This window comes from Jaculus jaculus, chromosome 8 (assembly GCF_020740685.1).
Source record: "Jaculus jaculus isolate mJacJac1 chromosome 8, mJacJac1.mat.Y.cur, whole genome shotgun sequence".
NCBI lineage: Eukaryota > Metazoa > Chordata > Mammalia > Rodentia > Dipodidae > Jaculus > Jaculus jaculus.
The window spans coordinates 54,211,799-54,233,030 of record NC_059109.1 but is presented as its reverse complement, the minus strand read 5'-3'; the positions used below and the strand labels follow the sequence as shown (position 1 = coordinate 54,233,030).

General features: G+C 42.0%; 1 pseudogene; it reads right to left on the bottom strand.

Moving 5' to 3' along the window:
* Nucleotides 1–11,837: 11,837 nt before the first annotated feature.
* LOC101612369 lies at nt 11,838–19,600 on the bottom strand (annotated as a pseudogene).
* Nucleotides 19,601–21,232: the final 1,632 nt, after the last annotated feature.

Here is a 21,232-nt window from a genome sequence, read left to right as displayed (position 1 = left end):
GTTCTGCGCACAAGTCAAAAGGATGAATTTTTAAAAAATATTTTATTTATTTATTTATTTGAGAGAGAATGAAAGAGACACAGAGAGAATGGGTGCACCAGGGCCACTGCAAACAGACCCCAGACATGTGCACCACCTCATGCATCTGGCTTATGTAGGTACTGAGGAACTGAACCTGAGTCCTTAGACTTTCCAGGCACCTTAACCCCTAAGCCATCTCTGCAGCCCCAAGATCAGTGAATTCAAAGAAAATGAATTAAGGAAGAAAACAGAAAAACAGAGTGAGTTTCAGGTCAGCCTGGGCTAGAGTGAGACCGTGCCTTGAAGGAAACATTATGCCCACGGGGCTAGGGGTATTATTTGCTAGAGTGTTCATCTGCCATGTACAAAGCTCTAGACTCAATCTCTAGTATAAATTTTCTTTAAAAAAAAAAGTGTGCCACCACACTTTTAATCCCTGCACTTCAGTGGATGAGGTAGGAGGATTAGCATGTGCTTGAGGCCAATCTGGGGCTACAAAGTGAGTTCCAGGTCAACCTAAGTTTGGAGTGAGACCCTGCCTCAAAAAAGAGAAAAACTAAAAAATAGGGCTCTAGAAGGAGCTCAGCAGTTAAGGTGCTTGTCTGCAAAGCTTAACGACCTTCAATTCCCCAGTACCTATGTAAGCCAGATGCACAGGATGGCTCATGCATCTGGAGTTTGTTTGCAGTGGTCAGAGGCCCTGGCATGCCTATTCTCTATCTTTCTGCTTGCAAATAAATAAATATTTTTTAGGGCTGGAAAGATGGCTTAGTTGTTTAGGTGCTTGTCTGCAAAGCCCTTTAAGGTTTGATTTCCCAGGACCTATGTAAGCCAGGTGTACAAGGTGGTGCATGTGTCTAGAGCTTGTTTGCAGTGGCTGGAGCCCTGGTGTGCTCATTCTCTCTATCTGCCTCTCTCTTGCTCCCCCTCTCCCCTCCAATAAATAAATTAAAAAATTAAAAAGTATATTTTTAAAAACCTAAAACATAAAAAAAATAGCCAAGTGTGGTGGCACATGCCTTTAGTCTCAGCACTCGGGAGGCAGAGGTAGGAGGATCACTATGAGTTAGAGGCCACCCTGAGACTACATAGTGAATTCCATGTCAGCCTGGTCTAGAATAAGACCCTACCTCAAAAAATAAATAGGGCTGGAGAGATGGCTTAGTGGTTATGGCACTTACCTGTGAAGCCTAAGGACCCATGTTTGACTCTCCAGATCCCATGTAAGCCAGGCGCACAAAGGTGAGGCAAACACAAGGTTGCATATGCCCACTAGGTGGCACAAACATCTGGAGTGCGACTACAGTGGTTGAGGTCTTGGCATGCCAGTTCTCTCTCTCTCTGTCTCTCTCTAAAATAAAATAAATAAATAAAAACACAGCAAACACATTTTATTATGATATAATTTACACTCCATACAATTTGCCTACATAACGTATGCAATTCAATGTTTTTTAGCATAATGAAAATTGCCACAATCTAATTTTGTTTTATTTTGGTGTATTTATTGAATTTAGGATTATGAGCATGTTACTGTCTAGTTTTATACTTTCATCATCTCCCAAAAGAAACAACTTGCCCAGTAATAGTCATTCTCTATCCCCTAATACACATCTCTTGTTCTAAGCAATCACTAATCTTCTTTCTATTTCTATAGATTTGCCTAACACACACATTTTTTTAAACTTTTTATTTTTATTTATTTGAGAGAGAGAGGCAGAGTAAGAGAGAGAGAATGGGCGTGCCAGGGCTTCCAGCCACTGCAAACGAACTCCAGATGCATGTGCCCCCTTGTGCATCCTGTTTCCATGGGTCCTGGGGAATCAAACCGAGGTCCTTTGGCTTTGCAGGCAAGCACTTTAACTGCTAAGCCATCTCTCCAGCCTCTAACATGCACATTTTAAATGACTGGAATCATACAAATACCTGTTCATTTATGACTGGCTTACACAGTTCATCTGTGTTATCACATGAATTTATTTTGTTCTTGGGCTGGAGAGATAGCTAAGTGGCTAAAGGCACTTGCTTACAAATCCCGCCAGCCCAGGTTCCATTCCCCAGTACCTATTTAAGCCAGATACTCAAAGTGGTATGTGCATGTGGAATTCATTTGCACTGGCAAGAAGCCCTGGTGAATTCATTCTCTCTCTCTTGGCTTACATATAAGTAAAAACATCTTTTAAAAATACCTTAAAATCCTCTACCTTGAAAAATGAAAAAAAAAAAAAAACCTTACACCCATAATAAAAAAAAAACTTGTTTTTTTATTGCCAGGTATTTTGCTATTGCATGAGTATGCCATTTTTTAATTTATTCATCAACTTGTGGGCATTTGGGATCTTTCTACCCTTTGGCTGTTATGAATAATGCTGCTATGAACATTTCATGTATGAGTGTTTGTGTGGGTATTTTATTTCTCTTGGATTAGTATCTTAAAAGTGAAATTTTGGTCATGCAACAGCTGCATCATTTTCATATGCGCCAGCAGTGTATGAGGAGTCCCGTTTCCCCATATTCTTGACAACCCTTGTTTTGTTTGGTTTTGTGTCAGGCTCCTATTATATAACACAAGCTATGTTGGGACTTGTCATAGTCTGGGCGCTGAAGTTCCAAGCCTTTGCCATCCTGCCTGGCCATTTTTTTTTTTTTTTTTTTTTTCCCTTTTTGAGGTACGGTCTTGTTCTAGCCCAGGCTGACCTGGAATTCACTACATAGTCTCAAACTGGCCTTGAACTCTGTGATGCTCCTAAGCTTCTAAGTGTGGAGATTAAAGGCCTGCACCACCACACCCGGTTATTGTCTGTCTTCTTAAATAAAGCCACCGTGGTGGGTTTGAAATGGTATCTTGTGGGTTTGATTTGCAGTCTCCTAATGAGTAATGACACTGAGCATTTTCACAAGTTTAATGATCAGATTTTTTTGTTTTGTTTTTCAGAACAAACGTTTATATAAGAATTAAACAAAGCAAAAACATTAAAGCATTAGAGTACAGACAGAATACAATTTGTCTCAATTTGTCTGAAATCTGGAAGCAAGTTGCTCTAACTACTTACCTGAGGTAGATGTACGCTGCACTGCTTCAAGGGAACCTCCCTCCATCCCAGAAGTTACCTTCCAGTTTGGGTTACAGGCTCCTATGTGGTCCTCTACGAGCTCAGGTTATGCTATATAAATAATACTAACACCTTCCCCATGGTTAAAAAGCCCGCTGGCCTGTTTGACTCCCCTAAAGGTTACTGAAGGATGGTCCATTGTTTACTTAGCAACTAGAAAAAAAAATTACCAGTAAAATTAGTTGAAAGAAAGGGTAAGTCACTGACCCTGCTAACAATTCCAACTTTTTCCCTTTACTAAGGACTAATGAGAAGCTGTAAACACTTTATTACCCCCATGCCACACACCCGAAATTAAGTATCACAATTGTCAGAACTACAAGTGATAGGCATGATTTTCACCAACAAGAAAAAAATATACATATTGTATGTTTTATCACACTGGGCAACCTTTCATGGTATAAGAGCTATTTATAAAAATTATTTAAGTATGTCAGATCAAATAAACTCAAAGGACCGGTTTTCTATAAGAAAAAAAAAAATCCCAGAACTAGATCCCTTATGATTATGAGCCACACCCACTAGCCTAAGAAGAGCGAGCCAGTCATCTGGGTCAGATTCCCCGGCATGCAGACAGGCGGCCCACCAATCCCACAGACAAACACAGTGCCCAGGGAGCTCAGGGCTCTGCTCTGTAGACCACCAGAACAGAAGACTCCAATTAGCAAGAAAATAATTTAGCCAACAGGGTCCCAAATAATACACAGATGTGAAGTGTGTATATGAAGTATCTTTTAACAGGAAAAAAAGAAAAAAACTGAGCTGAGACCAGTGCCAGATTCATGGACCGTGGAGTATGTGGGGGGGTGTTGAAGAGCACCAGGACAACGCCGTGGACCTGGGTCAGGTGCTTACCCATAAGCCTCTGGTGAAGCCTGCACTCATGCCAAGTTCATGCCTCACTGTCCTGTTCTTCCCTTGGCCAAACTGGAGAAACAAAACAATCAAAAATACCCTATCACTTGGAAGCTTGATTTGCTCACAGACTGCAAGATATTGCAAGGAGAAAAGAACACCAGCTTAGTCAGGATTCAGAACAAACAGGCCCTGCTCGAGTACGAATGCCTCAGTAAGTGTCTCTTCTGAAGCTGAGAGAAACCCCGAGGGTACCCATCAGTGAGGTGACAAATTAGGTCGCAAATCTGGATGTTGTCATAATCGTTATCCTGGAGTTTATTTTGAGATGAAAATAAATGAACCTCTGAATTTGAAATTTCAAATACCAGATGTCTCAAAAAATATTTTAGGTTAAAAGAAGATCTGAGGACAGGCCTTAGCACAAGTAAAGAGTGAGTGCCTTGTGAAGCTGTTGGGAATTTCCACCTAGGGTGCCCATCCCCTGGCTTCTTGGTTCTTTTCAAAGCTTGCAAAAGGTCCTCATGTGATTACAACACACAACTGCCATTCCATCCAGAATTTAAAAGGAAAAAAAGTAACAATCAAGAGACAAAAATCAATATACTCCTTTTCCCCCCAAACATGCCATGTAATATCACAAGTTTATAGTCCTTTCCTTTATTGGATTTCTGAATTTAAAAAAAAAATGAAAGTAAAGCAATCAGTCAGTGGTTCCAATAAAAGAAAAGCATCCTTACCTGAGCTACCACAGGTCTACTGTGACCTGCCTAGCTTCTTCCAGAACAAGCTTCTAGGCTTCTAAATACTACCTCCATACTCCATGTAGTTCCTCTACCATACAGGTCAACTAACCATGGGAGTTTTTCTCATACATATGTGCAGATTCTCATCCACAATCACCCACTGGAGAAGACTCTTCTGTAGAACAGGTTCTTTGGGGTCCAATGAGATATGAGCTTATAGCAAACCTTTACAGACTCAAGGTATCTGTTTTTCACAGACGTGAGTTCCCTGACACACCCTAGCTGATCCTTGAAAGCTTCTCATGCAGACACTTGTAACATCGATCCTTCCTTGTGATGCAAATACAATGTTCTTGCCACACTCAAGACAAAAATATAAATTTCTACCAGTATGGCTTCTTTGATGGGAAAGAAAGTCAGTTCTGTAGCACTCTCTCCACTGCCTCCAGGGTTTTTCCCCAGGTGGATTTCCTGATGTCCAGCAAGAGGTGCATGCTGTCTGGAGTGCTGCTGACACTGGAGGCATTTAAGCAGTGTGCTCTGATCTGGGTTCTCATGAGAGGAGGTGGCTGAGCACTGCCAGAAAGCTCTTACGTCCACTGCATATGGAAGGCTTCCTACCTGTGTGAAACTAGCAAGGATCAATTCTGAGTCAGATTAAAGGGCATCTGTGGAGTTGCTCACTGGAGTGACTGACAAAGGTGCTCTTGGGGCCACTCTCTAGATCAGGTTATTTCTCACAGTTCCCAATGCTGCAGGCTCTCTGGTGCCCAGTGAAGTCTGAGCTCTAAATGAAGTTTAAAATTCACCTACAGGGCTTTATCTTAATGAGTTCTCTGACATGTAAATACATTTAATGTTTCTATAATGTATGGTCAAGACATTTGGGAGGCTTCTGATGCAAGGGGAGGGCTGAGCTCAAGACCTTTTTCTATCACATTACAGATGCATGGTTTTTCACCAATGTGTACTGTCTGATGTTGAACACCTGAGCTGTGATGGAAGCTTTTATCACATACACTGTATTTGTAATGGAGCTCCTCAGTTTGAGTCCTCATTTTCTGTTGGGCAACAAAATCCATACCTAAGAGGAAACCACTCTCACATGTAGACCACTGATGTGGTTTCTCTTCCATGTGAATTCTTTTTTTTTTTTTTTTTTTTTATTTGAGAGTGACAGACACAGAGAGAAAGACAGATAGAGGGAGAGAGAGAGAGAATGGGCGTGCCAGGGCTTCCAGCCTCTGCAAACGAACTCCAGACGCGTGTGCCCCCTTGTGCATCTGGCTAACGTGGACCTGGGGAACCGAGCCTCGAACCAGGGTCCTTAGGCTTCACAGGCAAGCGCTTAACCACTAAGCCATCTCTCCAGCCCCCATGTGAATTCTTTGATGTACAATAAGGTCTGAGCTGCAGTTGAAACTTTTCTTGCATTCAAGGCATTTAAAGGTGTGCGTGTGAGTTGCTTGGTGCCTAATTAGGTTAGCACTATGAGTGAAACTTCTCATGCATTCTAAACATTTATATGGCTTTTTCACACTCTAGACACTTAAATGGTTTCTCACCTGTGTGCGTTCTTCGGTGCCTTATGAGGTTTGTGCTTCAGCTGAAGCATTTATCACACTCATTACACAGATACGGTTTCTCACCTGTATGGCTTCGCTGATGGACAAGCAGATCAGCGCTCTGACCAAAATTCTTGCCACAGATGTCACATGTGTAGAACTTTTTACCAACATGTGTTCCCTGGTGTCCTGAAAGGGCTAAGTGGTGCCAGAAGCTCTTCTCACATTTGCTACACTTATAAGGTTTCTCATAATTGTGGATCCTCTCGTGTGAAATAAGATCTGAGCTTTGGATGAAGGTTTTATCACACATATCACATCTGTAAGAGTTATCCCCAGGATGGGTTCTCTCACACACATGTGCTAAGTTTTCACAATAGTTTTGTTCACGTTCAAGGCACTGGCATATGTGATTATCTAGTTGAGTAATTTCATGTACAGGAATAAAAATATTTTTACCCTTCTGAGAGCATACATGATATATTTTTCTTTTTTGAGTTCTCTTATTACATCTCTCTTCTGATGTGTACATTTTCTATGGCTCTCTCCTAGGGAGTTTTCCACTGGTCTTCTTGATCCATTATTGCTTTCATAGTTGTTGTCTTGATACTTAAAAGACACATCTATTCCAACCCTTTCAGTCATAAGCAATCTGCTGTCACCAGTTTCCAGCAGCATATATATTAGTCTTTTGCTTGGTATTTTCCAAACCAAGATTTATGACTGTTTTCCTTAGGCACCAGAAGGTTTGTAATCCGGAATTATTCCCAACACTCAATTCTTCCCACTCCTCCAGGGACCACAGGACCAGAAGGCTCTTCCTTCAACTTCCCACCAACCGCCACATAGTGGGCCACCGGCCGCCGCCACGCACGCTCACCCCGCCCCCATGATCAGATTTTAATATTCTCTCTCTCCCCTCCCTTTCTTTTTTTGAGGCAGAGTTCTACTCCAGCCCAGGCTGACCTGGAACTCACAGCAATCCTCCTACCTCAGTCTCCTGAGTACTGGAATTAAAGGCATGCACCACCATGCCAGCTCAGTTTATGATTTTCTTTTCAAGAATATCTGCTAAAGGGCCAGATATGGTGGCACATACCTTTAATCCCAGCGCTCTGGGAGGCTGAAGTAGGAGGATTGCCATGAGTTCAAGGCCAGCCTGAGACTACATAGTGAATTCCAGGTCAACCTGGGCTAGAGCAAGACCCTACCTTAAAAAAAAGGAAAGAAAAGAAAAAAGGAATATCTGTTCAAGCCAGGAATGGTGATGTATGCCTTTAATCCTAGCACTTGAGAAGTAGAGGTGGGAGGGTAGGCGGATTGCTATGAGTTTGAGACCAGCCTGGGGCTACACAATGAGTTACAGGTCAGCCTAAGCTAAAGTAAGACACTGCCTAAAAACAAAACAACAAACAAACACCAAAAACAGGGCTGGAGAGATGGCTTAGCAGGTAAGGCACTTGCCTGCAAAGCCAAAGAACCCAGGTTCAATTCCCAAGTACCCACAAAAAGCACAACATGGATCATGCATCTGGAATTTGCTTGCAGTGGCTAGAGGACCTGACACACCCATTCTCTATCTGTTTCTCTCTCTCTCTGTCTCAAATAAATATGTTTTTAAAGAGAGGGGAGTTAGCATTCTCTATCTGCCTCTTTTTCTCTCTCAAGTAAATGAATTAATTAAATATTTTTAAAGAGAGAAGTAAGTGAAGTTCTGTTGCTCAACTTTGGGGACAGATAACTGGGGTGGGTTTGTTGATGTGGTCCAGTGAGCCTCTCTTGCATGTCGGAGACCCTGCCAGCCAGTGATTCTTCTGGATTCCAGGGAGAGGGAGGACAAGATAGAGGCGATGTGGGACTGATGGTGCTGGGACCCACCTGTCCACAGGACAGATGCTCTGTAGGGGGAGATGGTTCTTGGGCCTTAGTTGAGTGAGATAGGTGCAGTTTGTCCATCTGCATTAATTTTCTTCCAAACCTGGTTTTGGTTGGCTGGGAGGAGGACTTCTAAAAGGCAAATACATCTGGAAGTAAATACCCCACAAAGAAATAAGAACAGTGACATCTCCAGATTTACAAATTACAAATTTTGAAATCTTTTTATCAATCTTTCCCTTCTGACATATATATATATATATTTTTGAGATAAGTTCTCATTCTAGCCCAGGCTGATCTGGAGCTTACTCTGGAGTCTCAGGGAGGCCTCCAACTCACAATGGTCCTCCTACCTCTGCTTCCTGAGTGCTGGGATTAAAGGTGCGCATCACCACACCCAGCCTCAGACAGGTTTTTAAAGGTCTGTGAAGTATACATACTTCAAGGGGAAACATTTTATATTGCACAAGACTTTTTCAGTAGACTTATGTTCACACAAAATGAACACAAATAAAAATGCTTCAACTCATTGGAATTATCCCATTATTCATTGCTTCCAAATTTAAGGCAATCTACCCTCCAAAAGTCCAAGATTTTGCTTATGTCATTGATGACACTTAGAGAGAAGTAGGTATTTGAAGGAAATTCATGATACTAAAGGCTTTAAAATGGGAACTTTGACCTCTAACAGTCATCTCATAGTTAAATCTCTCTAAGTTGAGGCCCTTACTTCTTCTTCTATCTCAGTATTCTCAGGATGCATTCACTCAAATTGCTCAGCATCTAGCAGAAAGCTGGAAAAAGCTATGCTGCATGCAGCCTTTTGGGAGAGAGACATCATCAACAGTGTTAAGCAGCAGTGGACCCTGCAAGCCTTAGGGCTGGCCAGCCAGGCCAAATGCACCAACTGGTACAATAGTGGCACCTCTGTTATGGGGAAAACCAGCAGCTCTCTAATTAGACTGGATGCCCGCTTCACAGGAGGGAATACATACATGCCTGGTACTAAAAACCTAGTCAAAAGCCTATGGCAGGGGAGGTCATGAGCCCTAGGGGAGTAACAGCTACAGTTGTCTGGCTAAATGCATATATTATGCGCACCAAACTGCCCACTAAGTGCTTTTTTATGCTTGTGTTTATGCCCAAATAGAAAAGCTACTTCCACTTTTGGTTAGAGAAGCTTCCTGTTCAGATGGTGGTAACCATTAGGGTGATGCAAAAGTCACCAGAGAGCTGACACGTGACAGTGGAGTGTTCAGCACTGAGACATCTCCATCACACCCTCCAAGGCTCAGAGTGCACTACAGAAGAGGTGGCAGAAAGAATGCAAGAGCCACGGGAGAGGAGTGCTTACAATGCCACCTTCCAGACACAAAATGGCTTTGATACTCAGGACAGCACAGTGCCTGGCACTACTTATACAAGACTTTTATAAGAGGAGGAAAAGATGATAATATCAATATAGAAGAGACATTGATTGGAAAGGAAAATGGATTCAGTGGAGGGTAGATTTGAGAGGTAGTGAATGGGGATGCGTTGAGAATTATCTTATTGTCTGTACTTATGGAAACTATCAATAAAAAATTCAGAAACATAAAAAAAAAAATGAAAAACAGGCCAGGCGTGGTGGTGCACACTTTTAATCCCAGCACTTGGGAGGCAGAGGTAGGAGGATCGCCATGAGTTCAAGGCCACCCGGAGACTACATAATAAATTCCAGGTCAGCTTGGGCTAGAATGAGACTCTATCTTGAAAAAAAAAAAATCAAAAACAAATAGCTCAGCTTTTAGATCTGTGTATTCTAATCATCGACTCATTAGAGTTCCAATGCAAAATTCCAGCTGCCCCTGCTTAATGCCATTTTATCTCCATTGCAATGATTAAGAAATTGAATAACCAAAACTTTTCCAGGAAAATACCACTGTGATTGTCCTTATCAATTCAGAAATTACACTGCCATTTTTGGTTTTGAAAACCAATTAATCTGGGCATAGTGGCTCACACCTCTAATCCCAACCCTTAGGAGGCAGAGGTAGGAAGATCAGTGTGACTTTGAAGCCAGTTTGGGACTACAGAGTGAGTTCCAAGTCAGCCTGGGTTATTCCCTAGCCACTCACGAAAAACCTGATGGACATTTGTTTGCAGCAGCAGGAAAGCCTGACATGCCCATAAGACACACATGTACATACACATGCAAATAAATAAAAATACAACAAACTGTAGTTACTGGGTATGAGGAAGTTAGGTAGAGTTACTGAAGTTTGTACTGCTCTAAGACACAGAGAGTTCATGGCAGCTCCATGTTATTTTTTCCCTAATGATTTGGAAGAGATAGTAAAGAATATGTCTTTAAAGTTATATTTATTTATTTGCTTGTTTGCAAGCAAAGAGAGTTAGAGGAGATGGATAGATTAGATAGATAGATAGATAGATAGATAGATAGATAGATAGATAGATACATACATAGATAGATAGATAGATAGATAGATAGATAATAGAATGGATACACCAGGGCCTCCAAGCCACTGCAAATTAATTTCAATCTTATGCATCACTTTGTGCATCTGGCTTTTATGTGGGTACTGGGAAGTGAATGTCAATTGTTAGCTTTTCAGGCAAGTGCCTTAACCACTAAGCAATCTCTCCAGCCTGAGAATATGTTTATATTATTTGAACAGAATCTTTTTATTTTTTTATTTTTTCCCTTTAAAAGACATTATTCTAAATACAAAGCACAATGTAGTTTTCTAATGAAAAACAGAAATACTTTAAAAAAAAACAGCACAGTTGCATGAGGGGAAATATATTTTGTTAGTAAAATCTTACCAATGATGTAAAGAAAGACTGCCATACTAAAATATATTTTTACTCTTGTAAAGCGGTTACCATTCTGAAAAAGCGATAAAAAAAATATAGCAAGTACCAGGGCCAATTAGCCACTTCCATTCTTCTGAGTGCAACAGTGATCCACTGATCCTTATCCAAATCTCTATACATTTTTTTTGTGAAATGTTAGGCCAAAATATTTTAAATGTGCTTTCCTATTGTATAAACCTTTATCTGAACTTTATATGTAAAGGGGAAAAAGGAACATGAGTATAAAACACCTCCTCAGTGTGTGTGCATTCAACTTTGGAACAATTCAATTAGGAAACTTGCTCTGTTTGATGTACTTGGTTAAGTGCAAGCTTTCCAAATGTTTCCCCTCACTATCCTCATGAAAATCAAGACTGAAAAGGACAGCCAGGTTTGAAACAAGTGGCTAAGGAAATGTTTAGATTTAGAGTAGGTTTAATTGGCACATGAAACGGCAAAATGTTAGCATTCTCAGCATGCTCCATGACACTCTTTTGGGGGGGCACCTCTGCTATTGCCCCAGGGCAAAGACAAAGGTCACTTACATTCTGACCATCCTCAAAGTGGCAATTTCTGCCCCACAGAAACCCAGTCACCAATCTGCTAGGTTTCCTCAGTGGGATATTGGGATGTGAAGACTGCTTGGTGGACTCACTATTTTTGTACCTCCACCTCAGTCTACATCTACATGAACATGAGGCACAGTCCCCAAAGGAGAAGCAAGATACTGGAAGCAGTTAGGGCCAGAGTGGAGGCTCTCAGAAGCTGGGATTCGGTGCTGGTCTCCTCACTTGCTCCTGGATGCCTCAGGACTTCATGGCACAATGGGCAAAGCACTTGCTGAGGTTCACTTCAGAGTATCCACTCTTGGGGTTGGGGATTTAGCTCAGTGGATGAGCACTTGCCTAGCAAGCGCAAGGCCCTGGGTTCGGTCCTCAGCACCGAAAAAAAAAAAAAAAAGACAAAATCAGAGTATCCACTCTGATAAGAACTGCTCCGCTGTGTTCTTGATTTTTCTGCAGTCCTGAAGAACTTTGGGGGTAAAAAACTGCGTCTTCAATTTATCTTTCTCATGTTCAGCAAGTTTCGCATCAAAAATGTACCGGTAAAAGCACAGCTGGGTGTACAGAGACTTGTCAGAATACTCAGGTCTGAGTACAGCTTTCATGCAGACTGGACAAAGAGGCCCATTTTGGGAGATCTGAAGGGGAAGGTGCTGAGTTCAACTGAGACATGTTGGCTCCTCACATATCAACCAGCCCTCATGGTATTTCTTAATATAATGTCTAATGTCCATGATCATTTTGTTGCTCAGCTGTACCACAAAGGTCAGTGGTGAAGCATTATAATCAATATTACTGCAACGATATGAGCTGGGCTCCATATCTGTTCCTGAGCCTCCAAAGATATTATCATAAATATTTTCAGATCCACATGTAGGACATGGACATTTGAATTTTTCACAATCTCTGCATTTCTCTTCATCAGTAAGTTGTATTGGACCACCAAGTAAAGCATCATTCTCTTCATCTTTATGAAACTGGTGAACTCTGAATTGGGTGGAGTCAAGTCCTTACTATGATGCAATCAGTACAGCATCAATCCCATCTATTGGCTCATATATATGAGCCACGACTGGGTGGATCTGATGAACCAGGTAGTACTGAGTGTCTATTGTTAAATTGTCCTGTTTCTGGAGCAGCTGAGGTGCATAGGCTCTCTGAGTTGCAGTGAGGTTTGACCCATCCTGGCAGATAACATAGGACACAGTATTTCCAGCACCTTCCTGCTTTCTTGAGAATTTATCCATAGGGCAACATATACATGAGGTAGGCTTTTTTTTTTTTTTTAAATCAGAGTAATCTTGGGAATCTTTGGTCAATGCCTTGTTAATTTCAAATTGGCTCACTGGGACACTGCCATTTAGCACATTTTCTCCAATTTCTATTAACCTCTTCTGAATGTTTTCCACTATGGTGTCCCTGCTTTGATCAGAAAGAATCTGGCCAACAACAAAGTTTCCAGTGTCCTTAGCAAGATCACACCAATCTCTTCTAACTACATCTAATCCTTTCAGCTCCTGTTTGGTAACATAATTTCCATCTGATGTAGCTTCAACAACTACAGCAGCATATTTCTTTTGCTTAAGCAGTAGCAGAGACTTGAAAATACCACCAATATCTATTTCAAGTAGTTTGTACAATTTATTTACTTCACTTTTTTACCTTGTTTCCCAATTGAAATACTTCTTCCAAATTGGTGCTCTTTGTATTTATCATAATTGAATCTGTATCTCCATAAATAACTTCAAGATTCATCTTCTGTACCATCTTTTCGTATGCATCAAAATCTCCCTTCCTTTGTATGTCACCAAGGCAGCCAGTGGTTTGGCATAAAATCTGCTATAGGAAAATCCCAGACAACTGTATATACTGTTTGCATGAACTTCAAAACCTTCTGTTGAATGTCATACTGAAGAACAAGGTCTGGATTTAAATCTTGCTGTTTCATTAACTGTTTTACTTGTTTTCTCTGCTCTACCAGTTTCCAGATCTCTCTAGGCAAAATGCCCATTTCTGACTTTGGATCTGGTAACTCGTGAATCTGTTCTTGTTCTTCATCCTCTGTAACATTCTGTACTTCTGAAGCAACTCTTGGTACTGTTGTAAAACAAATGTTAAGTTCCTGAATGATGGAAGGATATAAACTGTTGAAGTCCAAAAGCAAAATGAAATTGTAAAAACCAACCTTGGGGTCCAAAACCAAGCTTCCAGCATAAGCTGCTCTTTTAAGTCCTTTCTTGTGTTTATTGGTAACCCCTTGTATTTCCTCATCCTCATCTCCCAGTTTTTGCTGAGATTTTCTGAAAAATCTGCTTGCCAGGCACAATATAGTTGTTTTCATAAAATGCATGAAGCAATAAGAACTCATTTCACTCAGATCGTCCACCCATCAGTGTCCTAGACAAAATGTTCCCAGCGACATTAACAATCTGCAATGCTAATGGAAGAACATTTAGCTCACACATGACCTGCAAAGTGAATCTGGCATCTTTCCAGGTGTGTTCCAACAGGTACAAAAGATGAGAAGATTCGCTGTACATATTTCGTATATTTTTTGTTGGAATTACATTCCTTTCAGTTTTCAAAATCTGTTGAACAAGTTCAGACAAATGGTAGCTTTTACAATGAATCAATTCCTTTGCTGAAATTTCCACATCACATATCCTTTAGCCACAGGTAGCATTTCTTTCACCAAATCCAGTCTGGCTCCCAAGTTTTGGCATGTTGGATCGCTTCAGTTGACCTATCTTGGACCAGTGAGGAACTTTGCACTCATTAATTCTTTGCAGTAGCACTTCCAGTTCAAAACCACAAATATTATAACCCACAAGGATATCAGGATCAATTTTGTGAACGCTTGCAAGGAAACAACCTAGCAGGGTTCTTTCTGTTTCAGCAACCTCAACCTTCACATTCTTTTTCTTAATGATTTCTTTGAAAGCACATGGAAAAATACAGTCCTTTGGCTTAGACAGAACACAGAAGTGGGTCTGAAAGGGAGGCTGTGGAGGTGCTTTATCTAATGCAAAACTGTGATGGACCAAAGCTGCCACAGCAATAATCTCATTTTTAAAATGTTTTTAATTTTATTTATTTATTTGAGAGCAATAGACACAGAGAGAAAGAGGGAGAGAGAGAAGAAGGAGAGAGAATGAGTGCACCAGGGCCTCCAGCCACTGCAAAGGAACTCCAGACACGTATGCCCCCTTGTGCATCTGGCTAACGTGAGTCCTGGAGAATTGAGCCTCGAATTGGGGTCCTTAGGCTTCACAGGCAAGTGCTTAACCACTAAGCCATCTCTCCAGTCCAATAATCTCATTTTGATGGTTCTTAACATTCTGCATTGTCTTCATACTGAAAGACATCACAACAAGAGGTGGAGGATTGACATCCTTAATTACATTCACTGGGTCTGGTTCAAAGCCACTGCCTCAAATTTACACAAACTGATTGGCTGATTAGAGAGCTGTGGATTTTTGTACTTCAAGCCAACAAGGTCCTTTAATTTTTCTGTTCATCAAGAACAGTTGCAAACTGGATGTGTTGGTCCCAAATACATGAGAAAATCTTTCTCCTTTTAAATTCTGAGGAAGCTGTGGCACTTCTGCCTAGCATCTAACTTCCAAATACTCAGATTTTTCTGGAACATTGGGTATCTCAAAAGCATAATTCTTTTCCACTGTCTTGGACTTGAACTTGATAATTTTATATTTCACTGCTATTCTCTCATCAAACTCATTATAAACACCCTTCATTGTAGCTGGAGTTGCTATTTCTTTCCCCGTATTTAAATCAATTTTCATTTCATGGGGAAGGAAGTACAGTGTTCACTCAGTGTTTTTCACCATGACACAACAGCTCACGTAGATTTTGGCTGATTCAACCCATACTTTGCCAAATAGAAAAACCACACCTGGTTGGTTGTACTGATCCTCATAAGAATCCAGCCAATAAAACTGAAACACTTGTTCCTCATCTGCCCCTTTTACCAATGGCAGGTGATTGGAATCCACTTGAACTTCCCCAGCTGAGAAACTGCTTTCATCCACCTGATCAACGTCCCAACAAGACACATCTGGGAGACAACGTCCTAAGTAGGGGATGGTCCCTTTTCTAGGATCTGCGTCCTGTTTCACACCCTCTGCTGGCTCACTCTCTTGGTCCCAAGCCTTGTCAGTCACAGGTTCCACATCTTTCACTTCAGTTTCCATGGGCTCGTTAAAGTCACCGTCTACAAACTCCTTTGCCCCTGACTCCACCTGCTCATCATGGATACTCAGTGCAGGAGCTCTCCATCAAATTCAGCACATTTAAGAGGAACTGGAGTCCATAGAGATTCCTTCCTGAAGACAGGGGAAGCAGGTTTTCCTGAAGGAATTGCATTGGGGGTGTGCACGAGAAAGGATTTATGATGCTCCAGTAGATCTTTGTTTTCTTTGGTATCATTACAGGTGGTGGAATTACTTGAGGTGTCTCAGTGTTCAAATCCTGTAGAATGTCACCCAGCAGATCATCTTTGGACAAGTCTACAGTTTTATCTGCAGTTTTCTTTGCAGCGGTAGCAATGAACAGTGCCTTAATGTTGTTTGGTTTCATCACTGTGGGCTCCTTTACATCCTTTCTTTCCTTCTTGCGTGGTTTCCCAGCGTTGCCAGTATCCAGGGCATCATCCTCAAGGTCATCATCAAAGATCTCTTGGCCATCCTCCACATAACCAATACCATCACCATCCACAATCCAGCCATCGTCCTGGCGAGCCTGAACCAGCCTTGAATCAACTTCTTCACAAACACTTGTGAAGTCCTCGACTTCTTATTTATACTTCCCACCAGCTTTAGCCTCTTTCACTCTTTCTAGTGCTTCTTGGCGACCTTTCTTTGACTTTTTACCTCGCCGGGCTTGAGAAGTTACAAAACTCCGTGACTCTGACGCAGCAATGGAAATAAGAGGGCAAGAGAGTGTGGAGACTGTCCGTCGGTCAGGGCGAGGCTACTTACAAACGGACAAACAAACGACCTCTGCGCTGGGTGGCCGTGCCAGGAAGCCGGGTCCCGCACCCGCGGGCTCTCTTCCCAAAAGATCGAGGTCTGTGGCCAAAGAGACCCACGGGGCGATCTGGGAGCTCGCCACTTTCGGGGTGGGGCGAGCCAGCAGAGCCTCCACTACCCGCAAATCCCCGACCCGGAGCCCTGAGCGCCGAGGCGACCCTCACCACTCGCCCCCAGCGCGCAGTCCTCGCCGGGCACAGCGCCTGGCCCCGCAGACTCCTGAACAGAATCTTTTTATTTATTTATTTTATTTTTTAAAATTATTTATTTATATATTTATTTGACAGAGAATGAGGGAGAGAGAATGGGTGCACCAGGCCCTCCAGCCACTACAGAAGAACTCCAGACACATGCGCCCCCTTGTGCATCTGGTTAACATGGGTCCTGGGGAATCGAACCTGGGTCCTTTGGCTTTGCAGGCAAACGCCTTAACTGCTAAGCCATCCCTCCAGCCCTGAACAGAATCTTTTAAAATGCTTGACTAACAGAAGCAATTATTGAGAGTAGTTTTTTTGGGGTGTGTCGGGGGGCAGTGAATAGCATCAATGTAAAAACCCTAATTTCTTCTTAGGGGAAAAAAATTCCTTCTTTAGGAAAAGATCTATAAAGAGAAATGCTAATTGTTTGTCTTAAATATAAAGTTAGCTTAAGTGTACTAAATGTTTCAACTAAAAGACTACAATTAGCAACATGAGTTTAAAAATAATAGTAAGCAGTTTACAAAAATATGAGGATATGCTGGGCATATTAGCACATGCCTTTAATCCCAGGAGTTGGGAGGCAGAGGTAGATGTTGCCAGTCATGTGGACACATGCTTGTAATCCCAGCACCAGTGAGGCCAAGGCAGGAAGATGGATAGTTCAAGGCTTATCTGGGCTGTTGAGTGAGTTCAAGACCAACCTGGGCAACTTAGACTGTCTCAAACTAAAACTCTAAAGAGGGCTGAGGTATTATTTCAGTCATTAAAGTGCTTGCCTCACAAATGTAAGGACCTGATTTCAATCACCAGAACTCAGAGTAAAAAAAAAAAAAAAAAAAAAGCCAAGCTGGGCAGAGTGGCTCATACCTTTAATCCCAGCACTCAGAAGGAATGGAATGAGGTAGGAGGATCACTGTGAATCAAGGCCAGCTTGTTACAGAGTGAGTGAGTGAGTTCCAGGTTAGCCTGGGCTAGAGTGAGACCCTGCCTCCAAAAAAAGAAAAAACAAAAAAGTGAAGCATGGTGACATGTGCTTGATATCCCAGTACAGGCAGATCTTTAGGTGCACTGGTCAGCCAGTCTTGTCTGCTTGGTGATTTCCAGGCCTAGGAGACACTCTCTCAAAAAAGTAACTGGGGACTGGAGAGATAGCTCAGCAGTTAAGGGTGCTTGTTTGCCAAGCCTGACTGCTCAGGTTTGAATCCCTAGTATCCATGTAAAGACAGATGCATGAAGTTCATTTACAGTGGCAAGAGGCGCTAGCATTTCTCCCCCTCCAGTCTCTCTTCTTGCAAGTAGATTAAAAAAATAAATAAAAGGCACATGGTTGTGCCAGAGGAAAGACACCCAAGCTTGTCCTCTGCCCTCCACATACATGTACACACATGTGCATGTACTCCTAGACACACACACACACACACACACACTCACACACACACACACACACACACATGCATGCACCTCCTTTTGTATCTGGCTTACGTGGGTCCTGGAGAATAGAACCAGGATCCTTTGGCTTTGCAGGCAAACGCCTTAACTGCTAAGCCATCTCTCTAGCCCTAAAACATGTTCTTTAGTGCCCTGAAATGCATGCTCTGAAAGATACAAGGGTCTGGCCTATCTTTATTCTGAAGTAAAGGTGCATCTGAAATGTGAAAATATAATTGAATAGAAATCTGTCGAATCCTTAAATCAGATTCTCTCTGCTCTTCTGTTACATACTTGTCCCAGTGCTGGTCTTGAAATTGCTTCCTAGTGTGGCTGCAACTTCTGTGATGCAAAAGAATCACCCATACAATTCCAGGCCTGGATCCTGACTTTAGTGGCCTTGAAAGGACATCTTGTGTAATTTATAATCCAACCCTGATGATTCCTGTGCCCATTCTCCTTCTATCTCTCTATCTCCCTGGGGGAACTTTCCAGTTGGCATTTTCTCTCCTGTTCTGGATGCTTTCTTTGAGCTCACCAGGACATAAAGCTCTTCCTAGTATACTAATGTCATACTGTCTCTGCCACTCCAGAGCAGTGCTCAAACCCGGTGTGTCGCATTGCTTGATCAGAGGGCTCTTCATCCCTCCAGTTCTTGCCTCTGCCACTGAGTGTATGGCATGGACCTACTCACCTCCTTTTGGAATTCCCAATTTCAAGAACTCTTCTTACAAGGGTGCCTACCAGCTGTGCATCCCTCACCCTCCTCAGCTGGGTTTGTTCCCTCCCGATACTTGGTTGGGATTTCTTCTGCTCTTCTTGTCTTTAGAACATCTGATTCATTTCCTTGTCCCAATTAGTCTCTTCACTGCACCAACTCTCTATTGTGTTTCTTTCTCACTTGTCAAATTCTCCTTGCATTTCTACTTGTCCCCATCTTGTCCTTTTGGCCATTACTCTTCACAAAGGTACCTGAAATAAAGATTCTTCCATGACTCACATACTCTGCATATCCCTTGTAGCTCTAGGGTTCCTCAACCTAGAATTTTAATGCTTTGTAAAAGGCCCCTGCTGCACTATTTGGGACGTATAGGTGGGAATTATTTCTAACTCATCTTTGAAGTTCCCATAGCACCTAGCACAACAGTGCCTAGAGGAGGAAACTATTTGCTCAATTGAATTCATGAGCACAAGAAGCTAAGGATAAAGGTAGACATTTCCTTTAATTTACAGGAGGGGACCAAATAGTGCCTTAAATTATTTTTACTGTTTATTAGGAAGTACTTTGTGTGGACCTACGGATGCAAAGTTTTCTGTAGTACACATTCATCGACCTTGTAAGGGTTGTCTCATTCCTTCATTTGCTCATTCAGTGAACATTTATTGATGGAGAAGTGTTAATCCTATAGCTACCCCCTACTGCTCTAAAGAGAGGACATGGTGGGACTCTGCCATTAAGGCATTTATAATCTGGTTGGCGAGTTTGAACTATAAACAAGTGAGTGCCGGGCGTGGTGGCGCACACCTTTAATCCCAGCACTCGGGAGGCAGAGGTAGGAGGATCGCCGAGAGTTCGAGGCGACTCTGAGATTACAGAGTAAGTTCCAGGTCAGCCTGAGCTAGAGTGAGACCCTACCTCAAAAACCAAAAAAAAAAAAAAAAAGAAAGAAAGAAAGAAAGAAAGAAATATAAACAAGTGAATGTAAAACAAAGTGAAGTAGGTGCTGTAATAAAGTATAAGCACAGTCCCAGGAACAGTAGTCCTTTGTTTCTTTTTTTTTTTTTTTTTTTTCATGTACATAAAGGATTTATTTCAATTTACAGTTTTGGTTTTTTTTTTTCAACCTTCATACATACAGATAATATGATCATAATCCCTTTCCATCATCTTCTTTCTACCTCCTGAATTCCCTCCACTGAATCCCTTCTTTCAACTAGTCTCTTTTCTTTTCTTCCTTTCTTTTGTTCTTTCTTTCTTTTCTTTTCTTTTTTTTTTTTGTTTTGGAGGTAGGGCCTCTATCTAGCTCAGGCTGACCTGGAGTCCTTTGTTTCAAGAGAAAGAAGAGAGGGATATTGGAATGAAGATGGTTCAGAACAAGAGGAGCTTGTTGCTCATAGTGGACTCATTGGACCATCACAAAAGAAGCAAAGCTCCTACATTTTTCCGGCCTACCCTGACACCGTGTCTATGTTTGAAGAGTGTCAGGACAGTGGGAAGGAAGAGATCAAATTACTCTAGACTTGTGCTATCCATTGTAGCGATACAAGAATTTGGAGTGACTTTGAGAATGATGGAGCCTTTCTTGGCTCTTGGGTGGGCAAAAGACTCAGGGTTTAGGATCCTGGACTGTCACAGTCACACAAAACTTTCAGTGAGTCGGAGGCTTCTGGGCCATTGTCTTAGGAATTTGATGAATGAAATCCACAGTACAGAGGCTAAGGTTCAGAAAGATTTTATTATAGCTGAGAGTTTTAGGAGGGAGAACTTTAAGAGAAGGAGAGCTTGGGAGAAAAAAGTGGGAGGATCACTGTGAGTTCAAGTCCAGCCTGGAACTGCAGAGTAAGTTCCAAGTCAGCCTGGGCTAGAGTGAAATCCTACCTTGAAAAAAAAAAAAAAAAAAGACAGAACTAATTCAGAGCTCTTGCCAGAGTGGGGCAAAAAGGGGCTCCCCCAAAAATGAGAAGCCCACCTAGAGACCCAGATTGGGGTCTTTTATGGGGCTGGTAAATTCAGTCTTGATGTCAGGTCTTCTGAGAAAGGGCAATCTTCCCAGAAATCTTAATCCTCTAAGAAGGGCCTCCTCAGAAGGAGGAAATCATCTCATAAAGTAGAAGGGCTCTCCCAGGGGGGCAGAGATAAGAAAAGGCCAGGCCTTTCTAACATTTCTGACCCCAGGCAAAGCGAGATGACCTAGATTCTTCCCCTACACGCTCAAAGGCATTCCTTTGTCGGGCACTGCCA